This window comes from Tympanuchus pallidicinctus, unplaced genomic scaffold (assembly GCF_026119805.1).
Source record: "Tympanuchus pallidicinctus isolate F22 unplaced genomic scaffold, pur_lepc_1.0 scaffold10, whole genome shotgun sequence".
In the NCBI taxonomy this organism is placed as follows: Eukaryota; Metazoa; Chordata; class Aves; order Galliformes; family Phasianidae; genus Tympanuchus; species Tympanuchus pallidicinctus.
In genome coordinates, this window is record NW_026294619.1 from 4879959 (window position 1) to 4904541 (window position 24583).

The window sequence follows — 24583 nt, forward strand, 5'->3', positions numbered from 1 at the left end:
TAAATACCTGCCCTTCCATGCTGCATACAGGTCAGATTACTCCCCACGTTTTTCAGGACAGAGCAAAATGGGTCTATGCTAGAGGAAGCCCAGGCACTACTGAGAATAGTTCATTCTATGTTCTGCTCCAGACAGCTGGCATAGAAATAAACTGTAGATATAAACCATACCAAACCTGAGTTCAGCTTTACAGTACCTACTTCAGCGTGCTTTGCACTCTCAAGCATTCTGACAAATCCTCACACTACGTGCACAGCACGTAATTTATGCCACTGAATTCATCTGATAAAAACATCATCTCAGTGAGCTGCAACATATTCCTTGTTGTTGCAGGCATTTTAAATGCAAAAGGAAGATAATTTAAAATACTGATTGTATCTAGGACTAGACAGCTGCCATGTAATTCTGGAAGAGGTGAGAAGGGATTCGGTATAAACGCTGTCAGCCTGTTCTTCAGCAGGTTCGTCTTGAGTATGGCTGTAAGCAACACTATACCACCTGGACTGGGAAAGGTTGACATTTGACAGTGTAGATGTATTTATATGACCAAGTAGAAGACTGTGAAAAAGCAAAAGAAAAGCTGAACATTTATTCTCATTAAATTGATTGGGGTTGCATGTTAAACAATGAGCTAAGAGGTAAGCTACCTCAACCCAATCTGAGTAAGCCACCAGCTTTACTCAAAACAAGTGTCCATTGATGCCAACTATGACTTACATGATTTGGATCCAAGATGCTTCTGCATAAAATGGAAATAACTTGTGCTAGGTGAAAAGCAGAGTTAGTCTCCTAGTGCTAATTCTACAACACACTACAGCTCAAGCACTAAAGCAGGATTAATTTATAATGCCCACTGATTAAAAAAGAGAAAAAGACCAGACCTTACATCACACAAAGCAAATGACTGGATACCAGCCAGATGTTTGAGCAAATGTCTACTTCCTCCACTAACTGTGCTGCCTCTAGTTCTCTGGGAAATTTTCCCTAATGGCATTGGTGTGGCAAAACTTACTTAGTTTGTTCATTCTTCCCAACTTAGTCACTTACACCACATTCCTATGAACTCTCATGCACATTCCCTACCAGAAGTCCTTGCAAAATTTGTAGCGTTTGCGTGCTGCTTTATGAAGAACTTGTAAACAGATCTCAGGAAGATTTGAAATTTATGGCTTTCATATAACAGTGTGCTTCTGCCCAAAACAGCACATGGATAACCCTAGCAGAGAAGCTTCATGAGAACTCATGACTGGAAATTATTGTTGGGGCAAATTCAGATAAATGTAATATGACAAAAATGAATATGAGGTAGATCAACCATTTGAATAAGGTAACTAGATATGTAACTGGCTCTCCCATAATTGAGAACTTTGAGTCAGGATCGAGTCAGTCTTTCTTGAATGTAAGTGCTAGATGAATTGAAGAATCTAGAGATTCTTGTGAAATCTTGGGTTACATGGAATGGAAGATAAGTAATTAGCAAAGTTTGTTTTTTTTTGCCCTCAGTATAACATCTATTTACTTAACTACCAGCTATACAGAATCTTAAGAGATTCTGTCTACAGGGGTCTACATGAATATAGATGTTCCCACTTAAATGCCGTATATAACACTGAGACAGTTAATTATGAAGCATTCTGTGTGCAGGGAACTGGGAAAAAATTATCAAAACCTTCCTTCTGGCTACAGTGCAGTGATTCATTTTAACCTGTTTAATGATATTTTATTATTGTTATTTATTTATATCTCACTTAGTAGTGAGCTATTTCTTGCCAACAGGTCATTTGGACAGTCCAGGAAAACCATAATATGTGATTAGAACTCATTGTAATAGAGAACAGCTTTCTTCCCAGGAGAAGAGAGAGAAAAAGAGAAATTCAGCAAGTGCTGGTACAACTGCCTGTAGTTTGAATTACTAATGTATGATGTAATGTACCTTGGCTCTTCTTTCCAGCCTGAGCACAGTTCAGACTGCTGTTTCAGGCAGCAAACAGACAGATCCGGCACCACACAAACATAAGCAAGCTCATACCCAGGGAAAAGTTGTGGTTGAGGTCAGGGCAATGTTACAGACTCCACTACAGTGTCTCCTTGTTAATCCCTATTTATCAGTGTTGTTGATCAACACTGTGGAACAGTATTCAGGTCTAGGCTGTAATTCGGATAAGGTTTGACTCCACACACGTCTTCCTGACTTTTCTCTCTAAAGCAACTTCAAAACATTAGACATATGCCAAAGGCCAAAATTTCAGCTGAAAAATCTGACAAGCACTTTGTAAAGCAGGGGCCTGTATCATGTTGGCCTTGAGCCTTCTGTAAGAGATCCCATGTTAATACACTTGAATCTTTCAGAGGCCTATGTCTAAATCCAGAAGAATTCAGGAGGTGTACACATAAGGCCAAGAATTCACACCTAAACAGCTAAGTAGGATCAGTAAGTGCATTCCTCTTCAATTTTGTTTAGCACTGGTCTGACAGCTTTTCATATGCTTTCTCTCTGTTATGAAAGTTGTACAGGAGCAGTGTAAATCTGTACAAATGCTACTTTTAAAATTAGTTTTAGGGTTCAGTTGTCTACAGGTCACACACACAGTCTGCCCTGCAGCTGGAGCTGGTAGCGCTTGCTATTATGCAGCTGCATGCTGGAACTAGAAGGAGCACAAAACCAAAGACTAAAGAGTAGCCAACTTCTGTTTATCATGTAGTTGAACTATTGACTTACAGGTGAGAGGCTCCTTATATTAGCCCCCATCCCTCTCATTACTCTTCCCTTTTGATAAAATGCTCTAGGAACCTTTTGTGTGTGTGTGTTGGGTTTTTTTGTGCGTGTGTGGTATTTCTGAAATCAGCTAGATGAATCCCATGTGTGTTGAGTACAGAGTAGTTAAGGGATTTAGCTGCAGAGAGCCTTCATCACCTCACCCTTTGGCAAAGTGAACAGCAAACTCTGGAGTTAATCCCTTCATATAATAAAGATAATAATGCTGTCAGAAAATAGAAGCACTGAATGGAAATAAGGGAGAAGCAAGCCATTGGGGCATACTAGATGTCTCGATGGGACTAAAACCCAGAATCAATGAACTGCAAATGAAAAAAATTGTCACTCTTTTATGCACAATTTCTGTGATGGATGACTAAAAGATAGTGTTGCCTTATCTGCTTGTCATCTAAGACTTAAAAAACAAACAACAAACATATATATATATAAAACATCAGAATGATGAATAATGCATTGAAAATTATAAAAGTTTTACATGAGTTAATATTCCCCTGCAATATTTTACTGTCAACAGTTTACATATCAGATCAGCCCGGTTCTGTGACTAATGGGGCAGGGAAGAGAAAAGGGAAAAGGGGGAAGGGTAGGGAAATGGGCCTAAAAACAAAACAGTGGCAGTGATCTGAGGAAGAAAGATAATTTACTAAAAAAAGATATCAGAATGCAAGATAACAAACACGACATAATACAGTATAATTGGAATTGAAGCTAATAAATGAAATAAAATGAGAGGGAGAGTGTCCAGCAAACCGCAGACCTTACTCTAATGGTGAAGGTGAGGCGAGTAGGGAGCACACACGCTGTTGAGACAAGCAGAAAGGAGGAGTGGAAGAAGAGGGAAACAGGCCTTTGAGGTCAGAATGAAGATACTTAAGAAAAAATCAGGAAATGATTGTGTCATCACTAGATACTGGATCAGTAATACACAGGCTGTGTAAATGTGTAGCACTGGCTTTGTGCAGCACTGAGTGAATGCTCTTGCTGCTGTATAAGTGCAACGATTTAGATGAATGTCAGAGTGGGGAAGAAGTGGCCCAGATTAACATCAAACTGAAGTATTAATCTGAAGAGGTAAAGTCCAGCTCCTGTAAAGGAGAAAAGAAGAATCTGAGCACTCACTGAGAGAGTCACTGAGGCCAGGAATTCAGCAGCATGTAGGAAAGAAATAGAAATTTCCTAGGGAAAGAAAATACACCAGGGCAGAGGGTGCAATTCACTGATTGACAATTCAAAAACGCTTTGAAGGATATCGTGCTGGGCATAACCAACTTTTCGTAAGTTAAGACAGGTAGAAAGAAGTAATTTCAATCAGCATTAGGTTATTTAGTAAGTATTTGCTACTGAGACCTTTACAGCTTTCCTGAAGCAATTAATAGTGGCTACATATGGATGCAAAATACCAGAGTATCTAATCTCATGTGGCAATTCTTGTATTTTTGCAAGTAAAAAAAGTAGGTTACAGAAGACCAAATGACAACAGCTAGATGAAAGAAATACATTTCTCAAGAGGACTGCCTAGGATGTCACAGATTATTTTGCAAGAATTCAAATAAACTAAAATTTAAGGCTTTACAAGAATTGCTCAAAATCAGATAAGTCAAATTCTGTGTTCGGTTACACCAGTTCAAGCTTATGTTTTTCTCCTATGGTACAGGTATGATTGAATGGAAAATAAACCTTGGTCCAGCAAAACTTACATCTTGACACCCTTCTCAGTAAATGTTTTACAAACTTTACCAGCAAAAACAAAAGGAAGAACCACTGCAGGGTGCACTTTATGAGAGAAAATAAAGTCTCTTTTGGAACAGTCTCTCACAGAATTGGAATCAATTCAGCTGTAGTTCAAATGGGAATCCTTATTATAAAAGAAAACAATGATCTACTGCCCAAACGCATCTGAAAGGAACTGTTATATAGCACACTGCTTCATTCCCAGAGAGCCTGTGTAATCATATCTATCGCTCCAGCCCTGAATATCAATGGTTCAAACTCTCCCATTTGTTACGTGTGTGCAGCGGCTTCAAGAGTCTTTAAGTAGGGGAGATTTGGCCCAAAATAAGGTTAAACAGATGGCTTGACCATTTACTTCTGAAGTAAAGAAATAAATAAAATGTTCACGGTGAAGCAACTGCCCTTCAAATGCCTATTCAGCTTAGGAGATCATACAGTAGTCTCATTCCTAGCCAGTGAAGTCAGGCTGTAACCACGACAGCAGAGAGTGTAAATCTCCACTGTATGAAATGGCCCAGGCTGATAAAGCGGATTGTTGTGCAAGTACATCTGTGTCTGTGTCTAGGTAAAGTAAGAAAGCGTATGGCTTAGGGTGGGAGTTAGGGACAGGAAATAGCCCACCAAATCCTTTACCAGAGCAGCTGTGGGTGAGTTGCCAGTTGGATGAGCACTGCAGGCGGGCTGAAGCATGCTTCTGAGCATGGGTTGCGGGGGTCACAGGAAGAGGAGGCAGACAGATGGAAGAGGATAATCCAGTAAAGGAAAATCAGCCTGTGCCAGCTGATTCTGGCATCATACAGTGATGCTATTCCTCAGGGGGAAAGTGCTCACTCCAGCCTGACCTCAGACTAATCATTACAGTTGGTACATACAGAAGAGCTCAGAAAAAGACAGCTCTTTTGCTCCAGCCTGCTCTCCTGACTTGACAGGCTGGGGCCCATGAGCTGGCAGCACACAAATCTATAAAGATGGGGAAAATAACAGCCTCCCTTTAATCATTCTAAATCTGGCACTAGGTCAAGCTTTTCTTTATCATTTTCCAGTGAAACCGGGGCTTTCTTTCTTTCCTTTCATTAAAATAAACAAATGTATGATTGATGATCCTGGAGCCTAATATCTCCTACATATAAAAAGATACAGGATAAGATACAGCAGTGGCAATTGCCAAAACAGCACATACTGATGTGTTCCAACTCTTATCTCCAGACACCCCTCTAAAGGGAAGAAGCCCATTTCCATGGCCTTGTCAGCCACTGGCTTCTCTGTTGCCGTGGAGGGAAAAACACAGGGGTGATCTTACAAAGAAGGGGCCTTAACCAAAAGGTTAAGCTGTGGCCAGCCTGCTTATCCTAGTGATGCTGATGAGAGACAAGGGAGTAGTAACACTGGCTTATGCAATAGTAATGCAGCAAAGCACAGCAAAATTGAAATGAAAATCAACTGAGGAATTAAAATTCTTTCTCTTACCATCCAAGCACACTGGTACACTTGAGAATGGGCAGATCCTCCAGAGCTTAATTCCATTTTGGAAAGGCTGTTGAACGGAATCCAAACAGAAAATCAGTTTGAGCCGATATTTTTAATCTCAGACCACACAGGAACTTATGATTTTGCTGATGCTGAGCCAGGATGAGCAAACTTCATTTTTTCTGGTTCCGAATAAAAGCAGAATTTGCCATTGTCACCAGGGACCTTCCTGTATGGGAACTGCTTGTGTCTAGTAGAGTCCAAACTTCATGCTTTAGATATTTGACAAGTTTCTTGTCTCTCCCAGGATGTACTGCTCACCCAAATGTGCATTGTGATGGTGCTTTGCCATGCAGACCTTTGCAGCAGGCTGTTCACCAGAAAAACTTTTCACTAGCCTAAATTGATGCCCTCTCCTGAGAAACCAGCCAATTCCCTTTTCTGCTCTGTGTGAAGTGATCTAGGAGTTGCTGGGCCCTCAGCTCAAACTCCTGGATATAACCTCGAATGCACCTTAGATCCCAGATGTGAAAGTGCATGCTTATGCACTGTATAGGCACAGAGGAATCAGGAAGGAAGTGTCCAGTCCTTCACCCTGGCATCCCTTACTTTCCTTTCCCTGACAAAATACTGTAGCTACCCACCTTTGTGCCTCTGTATTGCAGCAGATACCGCACACCAAGTGGGCCACCTCCATGAAGCCCCAGAAAACCTGCAGATTTACGTTTAAATGAACAATGGTTTGTAGAAGATTCTGAAGGCTGAAAATCCGAGAAACAAAACAACATATTCGATCTGAGTCATGTCTCCTACTTAAGTGCTTCTGGGATATTTCCTTCCTGTTCCTCCACAAAGACAGACAGTTTTTCTTTTAAAAAATTCACTCCTCAGTTGGACTTTTTTACAATGAAAATTAAACAGGAGCACAAAGCTGGAGTTTGTGGGTAACTGGCAAGATCAAACTATGAGAGCTGTTTTAAAAGTTACTTGATACTTAATGAATTGCAAACTCAGTAGAGTACCAGCTGGAAACAGCTAAGCCATTAACCAGCAAGAGATGAGAAAGAATAATGATGAAATGAGTCAGTAACACAGATATCCTGGAGAAAATACTTCTGGCACTGCAGGGCAACCTAAGCAAGTGTGTTATATATAGAACTGGTCCTTATTTGAACACACAGATCTTGAAGTTGACCCCAAACAGAAAGCAGGTACAGAGAGAAATAGGTAGGATGGCTGTGCTGAAGCCTAGGCTGTGAGCTAGGAGTTTCCAGTTTCCCTTTCTCCCAGTTTAGCTTGTCTGCTTGTCCCCAGTCTTTGCAGGCAAACAGGCCACAACACTGAGGACGTTATGATCTGCAGGCAAATGATTAGTGGCTCTCTGTCAGCCTGGCAGGCCAGGAGCCCTGGGGTTCTTGTCTCAGACCACATGTTCTTTGTAGTAGAGGCTGTGTTCTCGCTCTGGGAACTCTAACCTTCGTTGCATACACTCCCTAACAAGGATGAGTACCAGAAATTAAAGCATTTACCTTTTAGACCAAAAAGGAGCTGAACATTCTTTAATACTTATGCCACAGGCCTTTAGTTACAGAGCTTTTTCTGTGTTTATGGCCTAAAATCTCCACTAGATGCACCATTTTGCTCAAAAAATATTAGGTGCTTTTGTCTATACTAGATCATGGAGGATTAGGAAAGAATATGTAGGAGTGATTTATTTATGCAATGAGTATTTTAACATTGGTCCAAAACATTTGTTTTCTTTTTTGGTGGGGAGGATGAGCTGAATTCTCTGTTTCAGAGTCAGTGTTGCTAACAGAGTGGGATCTTAAGTCTGCCTCTTGGCAATATGGTTGTTCTGTAAAGTAGAAATGTTTTTGGATTCAGTTCTGTACTTCATAAGTTTATGATTTACCCTGGACAACAATCTTAAAAAAATGATGATACGGCGACAAATTACTAATACTAGGCCAAATGCTTTGTTTCTCAAGCACTATTTCCCACAGTCTTCTTTTAGGCTCCATTAAGAAGAAAGTTAAGATGGCTCTCAGAATTTGTTATTTCTCAATAAAAAGTACATAGCAGTAGCAAAAGAACAGAATTCTTATCATATAACTCAGCTTGAAGAACAGCTGAATTTAAAAGAAGACGGTTTTGTACTGTGTTAGATCTTTTTGTTCTCTAGATCCTGGATGGCAGCTTCTTTGCCAAGTCTCCTTTAAAGCTTAAACAAATTGGGTACAGTTTACACCCTTAAAGATCCTTGCAAATTTTGTCAGATTTATTTATTCCTCACTCTTTTGTATATCTAGGAAAAATGTGATTTCGAACAAAATTCAGTCCATCAGTTCTGAGGCAGAAATACACAACTCCTAAGACAAGGAATAGATAAATGTCATTCTCTACCTTTTCCTGGGGGCAGAGGAAAGTGTTAGTACTTTTCCAAAATTATTTGATTCACATTGCTGAAAAATTGTAAAAATAGATATTACTTGGTAAGACTTCAAAATACAACTCTTTTTCCCTTGCTTAGCTGCAGCAAAGTAATTTTCCACAGTCCCCACTATGAAGTGCTCACCTCTGTAAAAGAAAGAGCATTGCAGATGAGATAAAATGTATAGACATTTCCGGCTTCCTGTCTCTCCTTTATGAAAGCAATACTTTGGACCTCTTCTCTCTTCTTAGCAACTGGTTGCCATAGAAGTTGTAGGAATACAGTTACCTTCAAGATTTCCAGCAGCTTCAAGAACTGCTAGATGAAAATGAAAAGCAAGATTAGCTTACTAACAAAGTTGAAAAAAGAAAAAAGAAAAAAAAAAGAGAAAAAAAAAGTACTAGAGAGAATTTGTATGAGGAAATTAAAGCAAACAAGGGTAAGTTAAATACTTAACCACAGGATGCAAGTAACAGCCATTTTTTAAGTGTAGGAGGCAAGCTGATGAGGGCTTCCAAGTCCACATTCCCTGATGACATAATCTCTGCCACATAGACAGATGCTCTGCTGATATTAAGCCCAAAATCAGCATTCTCCTTCTCAGATTTGGTTCATTCAGCTAAAGGAGTATTTAGAGAGGTTAGCAATTTAGCTGGAAGTATTTCACTCAACACTGATATTCACAGTCAAGGTTTCATCCTCGGGACTGTAATTTTTTCATGACTTCAAACCAAAATTATCTCAATTTATTCCCGCACAAATAAAGGCAATGAAACCTAAGGATGCAGTGATGTCTTTTCACATGTCAAAAATAAATTAATTCTCTTTTTTTCTTTTTTTTTCCAATTGGAATATTTCAAGCCACTGGAATGTTTTGTAGTCTAGATCTTTTGTGCATTTGGGATTAAAACCAGCCAAGATACTTCATTTTTTAAATAGTCTTCTGTATTGTAGAACTATTATTTTCCCCTTAATAAAAGTTAATTACAGTCTGCTGGATACAGCTGGATTCATTTCATAATGCAGAACAGCACGTGAAGCACAGTTCTACCACAAAAATTCTCAGTTCCCTCTGCTCCTTCTTTTTGTTTTGGCTTGGGTCACTTTAGTAAGGGAAACTTCATCATGTGAAATGCACAACAGGATAAATTCTGCACTCAGTCCTCTCTGTTCTCCCCCATCCAGCCACTTTCATTTCAAAGTGCCCATATTTCACAGGGATGTTCCTCTCAAGCAAGCCAAACCTTCTGCTCTGGCACAGTCACACAAGAAATCTGGGTGATGAAGCCCAGAGCTGCACTGTGATCTCATACAATTTCTTGCTTTGAGATATTCAAGCCAGCTGTCCAGTGCTTGAGAAAGTGACTTGGCAGAAGAGGAGGAGACACTTCAGAGCTCTGCCACCACCCAGACTGATTGACTCTCACCGAAGTTCACCTCGCTCACAAGAGTCCCCATGCAGGAAGGTGCAGCCCAAAGTCTGATCAAACTGGCTGCTGTCAAAAGATGTCATGGAATGTGCTTGACAATCTGTGTGACCTACACCAAAATTTCTTGTGATGCACTGATCAAATTCTCCACTAGCACTGGCAAAAGAGCATTTTTCAGCGCCAAATTCGTCAAAGCCTCAACCTTACCTAACAGCAAAAATTGAGGGTTCTCTTTATTGTTCACAGGGGAATGGGCATGCATGACAAAGAAAATGTACATCTCATTCACCACATATGAGCTTTACTTTTGCAACTGAAGCATCACCATACCAGTCTGTTGAATATTTACATGGTGACCTTCATTTTTTTTATCCTTAGATATCAAAACAATTTACAAAGAGAAGAGTAAGTCTTTCTCAGATGTCAAGAAGTTTTGCAAAGGAGGAAGCAGATACGTGCTGAGATAATGTAAAAAAGGTTAGCAGCGTAGGCAGAAAATTAGAGGCATGGTTCTGAGCAGCTAGCAAATCTCTTGAAGTGGAGTATTACATTCTAATTGTTTTGAAACTACAAGAACAGAAGAAATCTCCTTTGTCTTTTTTCTCACTAAACTCATCACAGGTCCATCTGTGCTTTCAGGACCTAAAAAAACCAGATCATCTGGTTCTTCATCAGCTGTGGAGTACTACTATACTAGTTACTGTCATTTCCTAACTCTTCAAAGGATTTAGTACTCTCTTGTTCACTCTGCTCAAAAGAGAACAATAAGGCCTGTAGTGACACATTATTCAAATACATAGTAGAGTTCCCACAATAAAAGACATCTGGTACTGCACAAAACAGCAAAGCTATAGATTAGCAAGATATTTGCAGTCTTGAGAAGCATTTGCAGCTCTTGAGAAGCATATTGCTTTATGTAAGCAGAGTGCAAATCAGCATGAGTAATAATTATGATATAGCCTTCTGCAACCTTTTACATCTCTTTTGCTGAGGTTTAATTCCAATGGGAACAGTTGCACAGACTTAATTAGTCAGAGCACTGCTTCTAGAAGGAGGCAGGTGACATTGCATTTGAAGACACCTTGGACAAAGTACAGTCAAAAACTCTGTCTTGCATAAACACCATGCATACAAGCTTCATCACTTTTATGGAGCCAGACTGAGCATTTTATTTAATTAAATACTGTGATGTAGATACTACATTATTTACCCTAAACTTAGAAAATAAGCTATGACCAAGGTCAGTCCATTAATCTTATGAATGTAACTAGCAAGCTATCTGAGCAAATATGAAAATAAGTGCTTTCTTCCCATACTATTTTTTTCTGAAGAATATCCTGTGATAATGTCATTGCTACAAGAACAGGTGCTTTTTCTTTTTTAGAACAGAACAAAACCTATCTGTTCACATCCTGAAGTACAGTAGATGGATCAGTTGGCTAGGAAACTCTAAGCTTGGGTGACCCAACAGACCCTCTTTTTCTTATCTATAGCTTCTCCAGCAAGGCATTTGCACATTTCAGTTTTCACATTACTGAATTTACTGGGGGGAAAAAAAACAACAACAACAAAAACACATGCTCCACGTAAGCTGAAGAAAATTAGCAGAGGGAGATCTGAAGCACGGTGAGTTGGGAATGGTTATATGAGCCCTGGGGAAAAACATCATCTTTAATGGAAAATTAATGAAAGCCAAGCAAATTCATTTGGAATATGAATATGAAAACCATAGGACAATTTTGGGTAAACAGTGATGTCATCAGGTGGCCAGGAGAGACATGCCAATGTTCATTCTCAGCCCACAAATGATCACAACAAATAAATGCAAATGAAAGCTGGAGGTCACTTATTCATGTCTGTGCAGTAAGAGAATTAATGAAAGAGTATGACAAGAGTATCATGTAAGGTTAGCCACACAGCTACTAATTATTGATGAAGTTATTGCTAGAGGTAACAGCAAGTTACAGTGCCCTGCTGTGACTGGTAAAAACGGGAACTTGTTCTGCGGATGTATTGACTGAAGCTTCATATCATGATATCAGCACCTTGGGTTCTTTAGAACAGGAAGCCAGCCAGCCTTCTTCTCATGAGAGATACTCCAGTTCTCTTTTCAGAAAATGAAAGAAATCAGCTTTACTGTTGTGACTGGAATCTGACCTGGGTGGCTGCACTCCATTCCAGCTTCTGTGGGAAGCCTGGTCTCTGGTCTCTGCTCATCCAAACCACCAGAACTTGGCACTCAGATAAAATGCTTTACACTATTGTTATCTCTTCTATGAGAAGTAGGTTTGGTTTAATGTCACAAAACCTCATCAGTTTTGGTTTTGTTCCGTTAGTTCAGACGTGAGATTGTTCATAACAGAGTTCTTTTATAATTAAACCTCAGTGGTTAGATGGGTAAGATGGCAAATTCCAATCTTAGGCTATTGACATGAAACTAATTTGGGCTACTGAAGTTTGTGGTAGAGCTTGTCTTGGTATGACTTTGAGGAACTCACATTTCTGTTGTTCTGAAATGGGAACTATATTCTCTGCTACTTACCTTCTCAGGCTTTTCAAACAGCAGAATGTATAATGACTAATTTCTCTTCTTTGATTAGAACAAAAACATTTAGTGATGTATTCTTTTCAATTTTCTGCTATGTAGAAAACACTTGAATTTCTCATAGTAAGACCACACTTGCAAGAAAGTAATCAAGATTCAATTATACATTAAAAAGTAGAGTATTTTTGGATAGCAAAGGCAAGAGGTGTAGAGTCAGAATCCTTCTAAGGCAGAAGTTTGCTGAACTATGCCACAAAGCTGTCCCATCTTTAGAAAAAGTTGCTTCAGTCAAATAAAACGTTTTCCAGCACACCCCCCCAAAAAGTTTTTTTAACCAGTGAAGTTTTCTTTCTTGTGGCAGGGCCTCGGGGCTTCTGTCAGCCAGTTTTGCAACCAAAACTACCCTATGGTTAGATTATATAAATACCAAGATTTAAAAAAAGAAAAGCAGAAATAAGTTTGAGGCTTGGCTTTTCTATAAATATTCACCTAAGTTCTGTGCAGACATTTATAATACAGAAAAGACTGTTTTCACCAAGTAGGTCCAGGAACTGGCAAATCATCAGATCAGAGATTCTCAAAAATTGTTACCTGGCAGGCTTTTGCATTTGTCATTCTCTGTGGTTATTGAAAAAAACCCATTCTTCTTAGAGATAACTTCCCTACCTCCTGACAGGTTCTTTCACAACACTGTTGACTCCGAGTATCATAGAAATGCCTCTAAACACTCAAATATGTTTAGTGTGTATAGCCAGGTTTTGATCTGTAGGGCTCAGCACACTCACCAAAGAAAGAAAAGACTTTCATCATGCAGATGGGGAAGATTCTTATCACACAGATTTTTACGTCAAGCAAAGATCTTTTACTGCAGCTAGCTATCTTCTTTGTTGAGCAGTACTGCTCACTGTTTGCAAAGCAAAGCACTGTGTAATATGGGCGAGGGCACTGCAGTCTGACCGAGTGCAATTTGTTTAAGCTGATATAAATCTATAGGAGCAAAGTAGATGGATTCTTGAGAAAGGCAGCAAAAATGCCCAGAACCAGAGAAATATTTTAAAAAGAGAATTTAGTGACTATGCAAATGGCTATTGAACTGAGAGAGCAGTTATAAAAAGAACATAGGACAGTGATGCCCAGAGCAGAGGGAATGAGATGCACTTCTCCTGCTGAAGCAAGGAAATTGAATAGGCTACCGTGAATACAAAGGATATTAGCATTAAAATTGTGAAAGTGATTTCCTCACCTCTTTACTGCTTTTGTGTCCCTGAAACGCCAGGTTTGGTGAATCTTGGGACCTAGTTAAATTCCTGTTGAAGGAGACAGGAACATAAATAAACATATTTTTAGTACAAACTTTTTAGTTAGAGAGGTTCCATTTCCCTAGGCATAGGAAAATTACCAGTATGTTTCTTCCAACAGAAACATTTTCTTAACCCCTCACTTGCTCCTACAGATAAACAGCATTCTCTTGGTCTCAATCACTCTTTAATATATCTATTTATTTTACTGCTTCCTCCTCCTCATCAGCAGCATGTTTTTTTCACAGTATTGGAAACCATATAGGATAAAATCCTTTCTTTAAGCCCAACTTGCTTCAGTAATGGACGTGGCCAAATTACAGCTGAGCTGGTACCAGAGTAAGGCTTGGGTCATGATACAGAAAGGTTCAGCTGGATTGCTTTGACAAGAAGCATATTGTCTTTATATCTCTCATGTGTTAAAGTTTGCAATCTTTCCTACTTTCTTTTCTTCCTGCAAGAGACAGCAAGAACCACCCCTTTATCTTCCCAGACTTGATATTCTTATCCAACTTCCAGGAAGACGCAGTCACACAAAGTCATGCAAAGAGGAAAAAGAGAACTGCAAGAAATACTTAATAACATCTATGGAATGCAAAGCACTGAACTGTGTAAAACTGCTTTAGCTGAAGGATGTTATTTACCATTAGTCTGGGACAACACTTTTTCTTGGAAAGGAGTTGTCATTTGTAAGATTAGTCATCATAAACTGCAGATGGACTCTAGAAGATAAGCTGTGATCATGGAGTGATGCTGGTTTATCCTCTTTTATCTCAACAGACCATTAAATCAATGAATAGCCCAATTTTCAGACAGTCTGGCGCTCACTTCACAGTCAGCAGTCTTAATTTCCAGATAAACTGAAGTGCAATGTCCCCCTACTGTACAACAGCCACGCCAGTGGGTAATCGCACTGTGAGCTAATATGAATTTTGCACAGGCTGCTCCTTCAGCAACACAAAGTGGAACAGTTAGATCAGATCAGGCTTCAGAACAGGCAGGTGGCAGATGAGTGTGTGAGAGTTAAGATACACCAGTCTACTATATGGGCACAGGTAGGACTCAACACCAATCAAATTAACACTGAAAGGAAGATGGGCAGATTTATGTTAGACACAAGGACGAAACTCTTTTCCATGCGGGTAGTGGGGTACTGGAATAGGTTGCTCAGAGAAGCTGTAGATGCCCCATCCCTGGAGGTGTTCAAGGCCAGGTTGGATGGGACTCTGGGTACCCTGATCTAGAGGGTGGTATCCTTGCCCATGGCAGGGGGGTTGAAACTGGGTGGCCTGTACAATCCCTTGCAACTCAAGCCATTCTATGATTCTGTGACATCTTAGCAATGGCCACTTGTCTTCACCGGTAAAATGGATAGGAGTAGCACATTAGTGGAGTTATTGGAAATAACGCATTAATGTTTGTAGGTAAAAGTGTTTAGCTGCTGCGGGAATTACAGCACACAGTTAAGCTAGCCAGTACTAATTGCTGGAGGGAACACAAGGTTGGGGGTAAGCAAGGAGTTGGGGTTTTTTTTGCACAGTGATTTCTTTAGATAGGTATTTTTCTTAGTCGTGTCAGCATTTAGCCCAAAGATCTATTTGGAATTGAAAGGCTGTAGCTTTTTTTTTCATTGTCTCTGTTCTGGAACATAGAAATTACGAATTTCACTAGCTGACAATATGTGTAATTATTGGCATTTTCTGCTGTTGACCATGGGAAACAAGGTGACTTGGAAGTTTTCACACAGGGGTGAGGAAAGGAATATGACTCGCACTGAGCATTTTTAAAATAATCTCCCCCTATCATATCTCACCCCAAATAAATAGCGGAAAAATTATACTTTCCTTAGGTCCTCAAACACAGTTTTGATCTTTGCTCAGATGTTATGAAGGAACTTCATCATTACAGAAGTAGAATTAGTTTACATACTTTCCTTTTTTCTAAGGCATTGAAAATATTAACACTGGCTCTACCTAAATAGCATTCAATGTCAGCATCTCATCATTTCAGCCAAGTGCAATGCTGACTTTCAAAAGAGTCTGCAGTCTAAAAAGTGGCTCCGTGAAAGTGATACTGGGATACTTTATGTTTGCTCCTGTTTATCCCTATCAGAATGAACAATCACTTCATTTTTTGTTTTTCATCTGCCAGTGTCTGAATATGAAAAATATCAGAAAATTTACCAGAAATAAACTAAGAGCCAGTTGACAGCCTGATTGATGAGAAAGGAGGAGTGGCTGGATGTCAACAAAAGAGTCAAAACTTTTCAGTTTTGCACAGACTTCTCCTCATCAATCCGAAACGTCTCAACGTACAAACAAGAATCTCAAATTCAGTGCCACCTTTCCCAGCTAGGTAGCAATCAAAAGGTTTTCTTTTAAACAACTTTACAAGTGTTGCCTTTCACTTCTGCTCAATGTCCTTTTTACAGAGGAAGCCGGGACAAGCAGCTGTGTGCTACTTGTTACTTTAAATGAGGTATGTATGTGGAGAAGGAAAGAACATGCAAAGTTTCAGATGAAAGAATTACCCACTCACCACTAAACAAACTAAGAAGCAATGGAAAGATACAGAGCATTTTTTTCACTTCTCTTAACACACCATCACAGAGCACGTAAAGCACAAATACCCTCAGCATAAGAGGATTTGGGCAGAAGCTTTTTGTTCACCGGTTGCGAAAATGAGAACTACTTGCAAACATTTGGAGATCACCTTCAAAGACATGGTCATTGCTCCTTTCTGCTGTGTGAAGCAGCAAAGAGAAAGGAAGTAAAAGAGGAATGAAAATATTTGATAGTGATGCTTCCTGAAATAAACTGTTTACCTAAAAGAGCACAGTTAAATATTTTTAAACTAGCACCAGCTAATTAAACAATTAAAGGTTGCAGAACTTGCCCTGGATATAGGATCAGGTGCTGAAAGACTCTTCTGTGAATGCAGTAAACTGATGTGGCTACATGAAAAGCAAATTATATGTATGATCACAAGCCCTCAAAAACCAGTCCCATGTAAAGGACTTTCAGAAAAAAATTACGTATGTGCATTCAGCTTAAAAATCAGCCAGGAACAAATTCTTCTCTTTTTTTCTTTTTTTTTTTCCCCTGCCAATAGCAATAAGCTGAAAACTAAAGGGCTCTTTAAAGTAGCTTTTTTTTCAGATTTGCACCTATGGTCCTCAGTGTAATCAAAGGCATGATTTCGCATGATACTTCCTCATTAAGGTGGCTGGAAAATAGTGTGAGAAGATCTCAGACCATGTTACACAACTTGGCATGGGTAACGTGGTCTTTTACAATAACAGAAACAGCTTGTTTTGTCACTCAGTTTGGATACAAGAGAGAAGAGAATGAAAAGTCAACAACAACCTGAATTCCTAAGTGAGAACCACAACTGATCGTTCCTTTTTGGGCCGCTCAAATTTTGGAGTCAGATGACAGGAAATGTTGAACAGATAGAGGGGTCTGGTTAGGATAACTGGCTTCTGTGTTGGAAAGAATGGAAAATGAAAATAAAGCAGCTGTATTAAAAGGATTTACCTACATACATGAGCAACAATTACAGATTATTAGCAACCTTTGACAGCAGAATTTTAGACTGTATCGTAATTGGCTTTTCTTGTTCCATGAACAACTTCAAAATATTTCCAATCTGCATAGATTGTCAGAGGACCAAACGCTTTTCATCCAGCAAAATTATTAACGTATTTTCTATTTGAATCACCAAAACCTTTCATTATGACACCTGTTAAGTACTTTAATGGGATTTTGAGAATGTAGTTTAAAAAAAAAACTACATATTTTGCTTACCTTTTCAAAGACAAGTTCTTGCATTTGAAAAATGTATTTTGTAGCTTTGAAACTTGCATTTTTACATTTTTTCCTGTAATGTGAGTCAAGAACTTTTGAAACTGATGCTTGCAAAGTTCTTACGAGAACTTGGGGATTTTCCAGCAAAACTAGACATTCAAACCAGGCCTGCTCTGCAGGAGCAGATGCCTCCCACCATCATCATCCATGTCAGCTATTTTAACAAGACCGTTCTCAGAGAAGAGGGTATTTTCCTTTCTACTCGTGCAAGACCCAGCAGAAAAAAAGGGTTCTTGAAACAGTTGTTTCTAAAACAATACAGGATACTTCTGATTTGGTTATCTAAGTGTGTCCTGTACTTCCTAGAACTGTAACTAAGCCGGGAGCGAGGTAGGCACAGTCCTTCCTTCCACACAGCTCACTGAACAGAATTCTTTCTGCAGGGGCTTTTGTGCTGGACTTGAAATCCTGTCCCCTCTGCCCAAGTGCTAATGATCCCATGGTGTGTTTTTCAGAGTTTTCGGGGTTGTCCTTAAACAAAATCCCACTTCATTTTCCCTTTTCGGGCAGAAAGCCCGGAGCTAATTGGATGCATTCTCTCTCTTCTTCAGTGACTAAATGTAATGCTGATGTGTGCATATAATGTGGGAATCACGTTAATCATAGGCGCACAGATTTCAAAGCCAAGAGCGCTGGTTGTGATGACCTAGTCTGATCCACAGTGTAACACCAGGCATAGAATTTCTGCCAGTGATTCCTGCCACAAGCCCATGATTTTGCACCTCAGTTCCCATCTGTATAAACCTAGTCGCAGCTTCCAGACACTGGGTTTGTTATGCCTCCCTCTGCGTAAAAGAGTTCTTTGTTCCCAGAAACCTCCTACTACACTAAAGCCTTCTGGGCTCTGATCAAGTCACCTCTTCACCTACTCTTTGCTAAAATGAATAGATTAAGCCTTTTATATCTCTACCCTCAAGGTAAGGTTTCCAGGCTTTGAATTATCTATGAAAGGACCACATAGACCTATGCTGTTGGTATCTCACAAAAATCTTGAAGATATGAAGCTCCTGCAGTGTGGGCTCTTCAAAGGCTGCACAGCTTTTTATTCAGAGGTTAGTAATTTCAGCCCTCCAGTTGGATCTACAGACTTTGCTTTGAACCCAAGCTTGTATGTTATGTCTATAGTTTTCTCATCATCTGTTATTTCTCAATTTGTCCAACAGAGTAGCTGTAATTTGAAATGAATCCTAGCATCTGCATTTAAGCAGTTATGGATTCATATTCAGGGCAAAGGCTTGGAATCTTCAGTGGCACCCATAAGGAAAAAAACAACTTAAAACAGAAGTGCTGATCAGTAAGGACTTAAGCAATTAGGTGAGATATCACACAAAGTCTTGGCTGTCCTGTTTGAGATGTAAATTTTTATTTTGGCCTGTTTTTATTGACTTGGTCCTTCAAAAAGAAAACTTGGCTGAAAGGGCTGCTCGTACTACTTCCTGTTACCCTGTTTGACCTGCCATATGTGTATATACATCAAGTGCCAGCTTACTGAATGTGCTGTTCCTGTAATTACTAGCAAAAGCCCATGTAATCCATGACAAACCAGCCCTAATTTTCATGGCAAGATTCCCAGGTTTTGCAGCAATCTGATGACAGAGATATCTCAAGTATTTTGCACCCATTGAAAAATAGTGACATCATCAAGAGATTAATCATGAACTTAATAAATACTTAATGCAGAACTCCCTTGCTCTAGTATCCTAGTATCTATCTTGGATAGATATATACAGATATATGCACACAAAACTTTAGTTTTCATAATTCTTATACTTAACTGCATTGTGAAAATCAGAGATTTTAAGAGAGAAGTAAAATCTGGAGAGTTTAACAGAGATTATTAAGGGCTAGATAAGTTGTTCAAACTGTCTAAGAAATTAAGCAGTCCATGCAAGATGCAAATCATAGGGAAAATGTCAACATAGCAGTCATTTCTGTTTCTCTAATCAAGATGAGAATTGAAAGTTCACTCTGTAAAATGAATTTCAAGTATTTTCTTTTTGATTTTTTTTCAATACATACCTTTGCAATACAGAGCTCTTTCTAGCTGCTTACATGTACCATATTAGTATTTTTTTTTAAACAGGAAGCAAAAGAAGGAAGGGAGGAATGTGGTAAATAGAGCAAGCAAAACATGATCAACTTTTTTCACTAAGTGTCTTTCATAAACACCTTTTTCAACAAAACGTTTGTAAAAATACTGCCTGTTTTTCATTTTATCATTGAAAATGCATTAAGTATAAGTACAGTAAGTCATACATGCTGAAGCTGCTACTTCAGGCTATCTGCAAACTCAGGAGAAGGATTAGGATTATTTTCACATACAATAGGACTAGAAAAAAATATTTTTCTTTTCTATATATTCAGGGACTCTAAAGCCCCATTCAATGGTAAGAGATGGAGTGTATCTTTGACATACAGAACTGTCACGTTACCCTAATTTATTTATATTATATATTTATATACCCTAATTTAGTTATATTTTCTCCTGCAAAAGTCTGAGACATAGAATCCATTGTCTGACTCTGTACTGACTGTGAGGTAATGCTTACATCCACTGGTCAAGAAGAAACTTAGGAACCAGAGAGCTGCTTTTTCAGCACAGTTGAGCTGGTGTTTTCATTTTCAACATGTTTTGCATTAAGCATCACTAAAGCCCTTTTACTAATTCTGATCTTGTGATTTTTGCCATTGAAGAATAGGAGCAGAACCCAGTAGAGCAAAGTGATGTAGTATTAGGGTATTCTTTCAAAAGCAACATCCAAATGTGACGGCTGCTCTATTGTCTGGCTCTTTAAACCCAGCACAGGATTTTCCTTATGGGACAGTGCTCCAGCAAAATAAATGAACGGGCTGTAATCTAAACTCCAAAGCTCTCCATAAGATATTATTGTGTTCCAGGCTCTGAAATAATAGGAGAGACAGTACATTGTGGACAAACATCTACTTCTGCACTTTTGGAGAGATCAAAGCTTGTCTGTCTGCAGTAACTTTGGATAGATACAAGATAGCTTGAGCCAACACGGTCACACAGTAAGAGAAAATGTTATCAACCCTACATTGTAATTTAAATCCCAATTTCTTCTCAATGAGTCAGCAAGACAAAAGCCTGAAAAACAGCTTACTTGCATAGCAGCTATTAAAGCCCCCGTGTTGGAGGTGGAAGAGCAAGTGGAGGATGAAGCACGATAGAAGAAGCACCAGAGGATGCTGTAGAATGGAGACAGAAAGAAGACCATATGTTCAAGTTGAAATTGTTTAGAAAGGGCTTAATTACCAGAAGACAAGTGTCCCAAATTTTCAACAGATCAGCATTAGAACAAAAAAATTCCCCAGATCTTCACCTGTGTTCTCACAGAAGCATAATTTGGACAGGGGCATTTCAAGCCAACTGGAGCTGCCATCACCAAATCTGAATGTAGGGCTAGATATATACCCACAGATATTTGTGTGGAAGAAGATTAGTGGTCCCAGTTCTACACTATCTCCAAACAACAACCAGCTATGGCAAGATACTGTGGTTGGCATATTTTCCTCACCTGCTTTGCATTTTCTTCCACTGGGTCTGGCAGAAGTTGAGTAAGGTGAAGGTTTGTGCTAATTGTATGCCATCCTTGGTACAAGTTCCATGTCTGGTCTGCAGATCTTTCCACCGCACTCTTTACAGCAGTGGGGCAGTTGGCAGAGCCAGAAGCAGAGCTGTACCAATGGGTTTACCCACTATCTGCCATGCACGGCACAGCGACATTGTAGCAGGCTGGAAACGCCACCAGAGCGATCTCAATGCCTCAGCTGAGTCTCAGAACCCTCTAAAACTGTGTAACTCAGCTTGGATTTCTGAATTATCCCAGCTTGAGCGTATTGGCTTTTGGATACAGAGATGCTTTGCGAGCTCAGCCCCTGCCATGCCAGGCATTGCTCAACTGAAGAGCTAGACAGTGCCTGTCGGGCCACAGCATTCCTGCAAGGGGCTGCAGCCCTAACAGGGTCAGTGCCCAAGCTCTGGAGGGGGTCACAGCTCGAAGGCTGAGAAGGAGGGGGATGCCAAGAAGGCCATGGGCTGTCTGCCCTCCTGCAGGCAAGAGTGAGGAAGTCCTGGAGGGGTTTCCCAAGGGCTGCCAGTTTCCCCACAGGAAACCTTGGCTGTATTTCCTGCTATGCTGCATGTTGATGTGTGGGCTGTAAATCTGGATGTTAACACAAGAGCATTATGTTCCCCTGAACGGATGGAGGAGTAACTCAGCCCTTTCTTCCTCATTATCCACTATAATGCCTCTTCAAAGTCAAGCACAAGATGACTGTGACTTGCTCAAAGCCACTGTCATTAAGCAGGACACATGATTCTCCTCCTTTTGCTTCTAATCTGTTTCATTCAGGGCTGAGGGCTGATCTCACATAGTCTTTACAGGGTGCCGGTCTTGCCTCACTGGGCAACTAATGTAGGCTAGCTAACACATAAGGTCCAGTTGCATTACGTGCCCTCAGTCATTTCCTTTCAAGAAAACCTAGTTACGCTATCTCAAAACTGCAAAAATGAGTATGTATCACAATGTTTTCCTTCGAAGCATAAGATCCTACTGCTGACCCCTGGCAAATACTTCAAACACAACAACTTCATGCAGCGTTAAATAATCAGATGAAACATTTCATTCAGTTCAAAAAATCAAACATCCCAGTCTTGGTCAAGGGCAGCCACAGATAGAATCAGTATATTTTTTAAAGACAGAGGGTAACTATTATTATTGTATGTAGTAATTGACTGACAGCAACCTTTAGAGTCCCAGTGCCAGACAAGAACCTTACTGTGCTAGGCGCTGTTCAGAAGTAGAGCAAGATTCTGACCTTTATTCCCCTGGGAGTGAGGGTAAAAAAAGACAAAAGCATCATGCTCAAATTAACGTAATGAAGTTATAGAAATTGAGCTATTTGAGTCTACAGCCACCCAGAGTTTTGATCTGGCAATATGAAATGGCGTGAGAGAATAATAAAGGAGGGAGAAAAAAAAGTGGACTGCACTTAGTTAAAAATGTTCAAGACTAAAAAGGAAATTTGCTTTGGTGGTGATACACAAAAATGTGACTGGAAACACAATGAAAGTTTGGGATCTAGTTTCTCCAATTTTCATCCCTCCAGCTCATTCTTATGAATGTCCTACATAAATAATTTTGCAGGTCTCTAGGTTGTCAGCACTCACCTATTCCTACAGCTAGAAGTTTTTTTTTCTCCCTTTTTGAAAGATCTAATACAAGCCTTCTTTGCTGAACTTAGACATTTTTTAAGACTATCGTATTTCCCACCCCTTGCTCCTGCCATATTCTCTTTTTCTAGACTAAACAAAGCTGATTTTCTCAGCCTTTACTCACAGGTCATGCTTTCTAAGTCTCTTATCATTCTTGTTGCTCCAACAGCAACTTTTTCATGTCTGTCTGCATCTTACAGACAATACAGTGCATCCTACAGCGAATGTTAGGAGTTAGAGTTTGGAATAGAATTCCAAAGAAGGGAGAATATTCTTCTACTGTAAAATTTACATCAAATTAAATATTAGCAGTAGAGTAGTAGGAGTTATTCCATACTGTCAGAGATTGATTAGGTGACACCAAATATATTGTTTCTACTTTTGTTTATTCTGGAGCAGAGGTAGATGGAAGTGGCTACAGTGGTGACTGTTTCATAAACTCATGCTTTCATGACAAAGTCATTATTAAGACTCTGGAAAGGGGTGAATACCATATCAGTACAAAACGTTGTAGTAGAGCCAAGAAGACTGTGGCTCATATGCTTTATGTTTAGTGGCACTAGAACACTTGTCTGACGCTGATGAAGAAGTAGGATGATATACCACAGGCACACACACTCAGTAAAGCAAGAATATATATACATAGCACCCTGTTCAAAGGAGCACATTGGAAAAGATCCCCAGCTGGTATGTGCTCTGTTGGATCTGGAGCAGTTGGTAGTACTGTTGTATTTAACATCTTTGTGGGAAAAAAGGAAAGAATCTCTGTTATGCCATCCTTCAGGTCCACAAAGGATGTTCCTTGTGCAGCTTTTCAGCCTTCCTAGTGTAAACTCAGTTCAGCTTATGTTTATTTGAAAGTGGTGGGTTTGGAGTGGGATCGATCATACAGGCCTCTTGCAGAATGGAACCCCAATGGCAAATCCTCAGCTAATCCACAGCTCATGAAAATTACTTACGATTTTTTTCCCCTGAGTGTTTTCTTCGTTTGTTACTCTATCTCTGACAGTGGTGGACCCTAGCCGAGGAAGGGGTCTCATACCCCCTCTCATTTTCCCCTTGCAGAAAAATAAAGATGCTAATTATCACAGGGACACACCCAGCTGGCCCTCGCTTACGCCATTTATCAGCATCAACTCCAAGGAGGAAAGCCTGTTCTGTTCACAGAACAAGTTGGAAAAGTATGAAAGATTGAGAGTGGGGGAAAAACGGATAAAAAATCCTACAACTGTTTTTTCTGTAAATCCTAGAGGGAACTTGGAGCCTGCAGTTTGTTTATCATTTGATTTTATTCAACTGTACTGCAAGAAATAAGGAAGGAGAAAGCTCGGATTGTCTGGAATAGGCTTATAGCCAAACTACACCACTGAGAAAAGGAAAAATGGGTGGAGTTGCTATACGTAGACAACTAATTCCACCAATTCTTCACTTGACCACATCATCTCTCACTTTGTACGCTTCAATTACTGCCTCACCCGTTTCACACTGGGAATTATCCAGCGTTCCCAGAGGCTCAGCTTGATTTTCTGCTCCTCTGCTTCCTTAAGAATTTATACCAATACCAAGAGTAAATAGAAGACTGTAAAGTCAAGAGCGAGAGCTTCATTTAGTGGAATTATTCCATTCTCCTCAGCATTACTCATCAACAAGCATTACCAAGATGGTGCTGGGGCTCACTGCTATTGCACATCATTTTGTGGGACAGGATGCAGAGAAGGAGGCTTTGGAATTGTTTTCTAATCCCACCTTAGTTTGCCTGGACATGCATCAGCACTTTCCTGAATGTCCCTTCACTCTGTCTCT

At 39.7% G+C, this 24583-nt stretch overlaps 1 long non-coding RNA gene across 2 annotated transcripts in view; it reads right to left on the reverse strand.

Annotated features, from left to right (window-relative positions):
• Positions 1 to 24583, reverse strand: part of LOC128091231 (uncharacterized) — a 105740-nt gene that overhangs the window by 79099 nt on the left and 2058 nt on the right. Inside the window, exon 1 of one of the 2 annotated variants that reach the window (XR_008211307.1) lies at positions 5975 to 6225. The exons of the other annotated variant lie outside the window; for it this stretch is intronic. This is a non-coding gene — a long non-coding RNA (uncharacterized LOC128091231). Of the gene's footprint in view, positions 1 to 5974; positions 6226 to 24583 lie in introns of those variants that run through there. 2 annotated transcript variants of the gene reach the window in all.